The following is a 4,985-nucleotide window of genomic DNA, read 5'->3' on the forward strand; positions in this document are numbered from 1 at the left end:
CTAGAAACGTTGCGTCATATTAGTCACGTGACTCGCTGACGCAACAATATTTACGTACAGGACATCTTTGTGCAATTTGTAGAAGTTATGATAGGACAGTAAAAAAAAAATTGCACGTGTATAGCTGAACATATACATACAAACACATGCAGTGTCTATAAGTACATTTCAGACATCTTTAAGTCTTTGATAGTTTAATATTGAACCAATTTTTGAAATGTTACTTTAAAATGTTAATTGCGCAAGCCTGGATGTATTAATCAAGAGATTCACGGACAAACAAAATATTTTGCTGTTTGTTTTAAAGTATTAAGTCTTTTACTGAAAACTGAACTTGCTGTGAAGTTGTTAATGTCTTGTTCCATTTTAAATATTATATTGATTTAAACTTTATACATTTGTTTTGTTACCATTGTCTTAGATGAAAAATTTATACACAATTTTTCAGTTGAGAATTATAGTAGACCTATGATGATTTTTTAAAACTTTAAACAAGTAGCGTTTAATATCGTCGATTTCAAATGAATGTGAACTTTGTTCAAAGGGACATGATTTTAAGAGGATTATATTTAGCAGCAAAGTGGTCAGTGGTCTAATGGTTAACGTATTGTCATGAGGTTCAGGAAGTCTTTGGTTTAACCTTAATACATGACACTCCGCGATTTCAGTTATGGGAGCGTTATAAAATTAGCAGTCAATATTACTACTCAGTTTAGAGTAGCTGTGTAAGCAGCAGGTACTACTGACAGGTTACCTCCCATCTAGTCAACAGTTCAAAATTAGGAGTGGCTATTCTTGATTCTTAGACCCTCTGCCATGAATACGTTTGGCCCATGTGTTTGTTTTATAATAGCTGGAAATTGGTGATAATGTTTGAAGCTAACAACTCTGTTTATGTGTTATATTTTATTCTTTCTTCAATGTTAGTTTCATTATTGGCTATGATGTTTAATATACATAACATTACCTCACATTTGTATTATATTATGAGAAATATTTTGCATTGTTAATGTTGTCCTGTGTTCTGTCGCTTGGCGGGTTGTTTTAGATTGGTTGGTAAAAATTATGCCGAAACCATTCAATGTAACCATTCAGTTATTTCTTCAATAACGTTTCCGTCAGGCTACGTTCACTTATAGGCCTAATTTCACAAACAACGTGTCAACAGAATCTCCGATACGAAATTAATCTAAGCTACTTATAAACTCACTTATAGCATTTCTGCGTTAATAGATCGATAACAAACATGCTCACTAACTCACTATTTAGCTTACTAACTAAATCACAGAACTGAATGATTAAATAATTCCCTGACAAATACTGAACTGATTCATTCATTAACTCACTGCTTCAATGGTTGGTTAACTCATTGATACATTCTATAGTTAATTTAATAATTAATACTAACTTACTAACAGGAATTTATCAAATCATCCGCTTTCTACATACTACGTGAAATTTCTAGATTGTTAAATCATCATCACCATGATTAGATCCTTCAGCAAACAAATATCTAAATTAAAACATTCAATATATAGCTTACCACGCTGTCATCTTCATGAATTATGAAATCTCTTTGAATAATTCAAATACACAGATAAAACAGTATACTAAACTGTACATTTGCTGGTTTTCCTTTCCGAGAGTTATGGTGTATAGATGGGGTGACTTATTGTTTCTTATTGACACTTGTTGTCCTGTCACTGGGATAGTTCTCCCTAGGTAGATGGTTCAGCAGATTGACTTACTGCTGACAAATTCTTCTCTGAAGTTACCCAGCTCACCATTCTCTTACTGAAGTACTTCCAAACGTCATCAAAGTGGATGACCTTTCGCTTGGATCACCTAGCCTTCTGGATTCTGTAACTGGCACCATTGGTTCTTTTCAGTACAGCATAATCAACTCTTATCAACATTAACATCATAGCAACTTTTCTTTTTATCATTAAATGACTTAAGCCTTTCCCAGAGAAAAAGCATGTATTACATCAATGGTGTTCCTTAGTCTCTGCATATTTTGCATAAGACGCTATTGGGTAATTATCCTTCAGACGGGAGTACAGATGGTCTATTTAATGGCTCTTTAAGTCCTCTCCCAAACATCAGTGATGACGAATTGTTATCTGTAGTTTCACGTACTACCATTTGATAATTCATAAGTAGTAGTAAAAAATCTTGATCCCACAGTTACTGATATTAATCCATAGAAATGTCTAATTGATTAAAAATTAATGCTTGTATCTCTATACCTTGCCATTGGAAAATGGATAAAAGGCTGATGTCCTGCTTTTTAATTCTAAGGATCTGAAACATGTCCAAAAACAAAGTTAATTCAAAATTCCATTCCTGATCTGAGTGAAGTTCTCTAGACTCCCCAAATCTTGATATGAATTTAATGACGAGTTTTCTTGATAGAGTTCTCATTTGATGAAATGTTCAATAATAACCATAATATATTTATTCCCACTGTCACGCTGTAGCAAAAGAACAGGTACAGCAGCAGCAACTCTCTAGTGGTGCTCCATCACAACACTGCTGTAACTGCCCATGCTGTTCCTTTGCTGGTTCTTACCATTTGTAGCATAGTTCATACACTTTGCATCAATTCTCTAAAGATGCCCAGCACCCTATCAAATAGAAGTATTCCCTTTCTCTCTCCAGTTTCTTCTGGACACCTAAGTGCTCAGCTGTTATAAGACTGTGGATTTGACAGAACACTTCATATTGAAGATACTATGAAAGCACCAACTGTAGTTGTTGTTTCTGTCCGTTGATATTTTCCCATAACAAGCCCTCATGTAGGCATAATGATTCCCTCTGTGCTTTGTACAGGTATACCTGCTATAACGCGACATTTTATAACGTGAATTGGGAGATACTCGATATATTTTCAGCACCAGAATTGCTATAATGCGCTGCATGATTTGGAATTACGCGGATATTAAATACAAAGCAGTTTAGAAATATAAAAAATGCGAAACAGACATGCAATTTTATACAAAACGGTTGGTTGGCTGATTTGTAATTAAGCACAAAGCTACACATTGGGCTATCTGTGCTCTGCACGGGTATTGAAACCCGGATTCTAGTGTTGTAAGTCCACAGACATACCACTGTGCCACTGGGGGGGGGGGGGGCTATACAAAACGAATAACTACATAAATAACGAATCGTAGACAGTTACTTAATCAAAAGCCTGCCCAACTTCAAAACCTCCCAAGGTCACCTTAAGCGTTTGCTGACCAGTTTTTTTTTTCTGCCAGAAGACAACATTAGACTGAAGAGGATGCACGAATGTGTAGAAACTAGTTTTTCTGATTTAAGACTTCTGGCGATTCGCTCCGTTTACACACGATATTGTGTTTCTCTTATTATTTTTCCCCAGTCTATTTGTTGTTGCCTTGTGATACGCATACACTTTCTCCAAACAATTGCATCAGTTACAATTTTTATTAGTTACAATAAATTCAAAACCGAAATGTTAAACAGCTGCAAGTGGTTTGAAAAAGCAAAGGAAAGCACTTACCACTGATGTAAAAATGGAAGTTTTGAAGACATTTGACGCAGGCGAGAAAGTGATGAACATTGTACTTGCTTTGTACTTATCTAGATCGACTGTGTACACCATTAAGCAGAGAGAAACGAAGATAAAAGAGTGTGTGCTAAAAGTATTTGCCCAATCACTGCAAAGCAAATTATAAGGCCCCGTGATACAGTGCTAGAGAATATGGAAATACTTTTGAATTTGTGGATTAGTGACCAGAGGCAGAAGGGTGCTGAAATAAGCCAAGCAATTATTCAAACAAAAGCATTATCATTGTATGCAGACCATAAGAAAAAATACGGATATTCTGAAACTACTGTGTTTAGTGCTAGCCGTGGTTGGTTTTATGGTTTTAAGCAAAGATACTGTTGCGTCAGCGAGGTCACGTGACTAGTATCACGCCACGTCCTTCTCGAACCTTAATGAATTATCGGGAGACTACTAGATTGGGGGTAGTCTGGTATATATAAGACCGGTCACGAAGCGACGGAGGGGTAATGAGTAATCGAATGTATGCGGACAAAATATTGTTGGCCACATTAGACGTGAGTTATAGCGTTGTTATAGAGCGACTGTTGAAATTAAATGTATCGTAAAGTTGTATTCGGAAAGAATAAACCAGTTTTATTTAAGAAAGGACTTGTGTCGCTAAAGTTTCGTCGGAACGAATTTACGGAAACTAATTAACAAACGGAGACGTAACAAATTGGTGTCAGAAAGTGGGATAAAAAAAAAGGAAGAAAAAGAGAAGATGGAAACGAGAAGCGGCAAATTAAACTACAGCTTAGCAGATTTGATGGCAGCAATACAAGAACAGCAAAAGAAACAAGAAGAACGATAAAGTAAACAAGAAGAGAGACAACAGCAGTTGCAAGAAAACCTGCAACAGTGGCAGCTCGAACAGCAAAATAAACAAGAGAAATTACAGCAATTGTTGGAGGAAAAAGAAAAGAAACCAAGAAGAGAGATTACAACAGTTGTTGGAGGAAAAAGAAAAGAAACAAGAAGAGAGAAAAGAAACAAGAAGAAAGATAACAGCAGTGGCAACTGGAACAAGAAAGGAAACAGGAAGAAAGTCAGCAGCAACTACAGGAAAGTCAACAACAGTGGTAAGAAGTACAAATGGAAAACATTAGTAAATTTAAAGCGAATTAGATACATTAAAGGATGATCTATTGTCTCTTACACAAGGAGGATACATTAACCATCGACTTAATCAGCCCCAGACAATGGCAAGCCCCTTCCAGACCCCACAGCTAAACCCTAATGCAGACATCTTCAGTTCTGTTAGAAGTCACATCCCAGATATGAATGTCAGTACTAAGAGTGATTCAGTAAGAAGGAAGCCACAGGAATATGATGGGAAAGCACCATGGGAGGCATATAGAGCGAGAAATTAAACAAGAAGAGAAATTACAACAGTTGTTAGAGGAAAAAGAAA

Source organism: Limulus polyphemus, unplaced genomic scaffold (assembly GCF_000517525.1).
Source record: "Limulus polyphemus unplaced genomic scaffold, Limulus_polyphemus-2.1.2 Scaffold3327, whole genome shotgun sequence".
Taxonomy (NCBI): domain Eukaryota; kingdom Metazoa; phylum Arthropoda; class Merostomata; order Xiphosura; family Limulidae; genus Limulus; species Limulus polyphemus.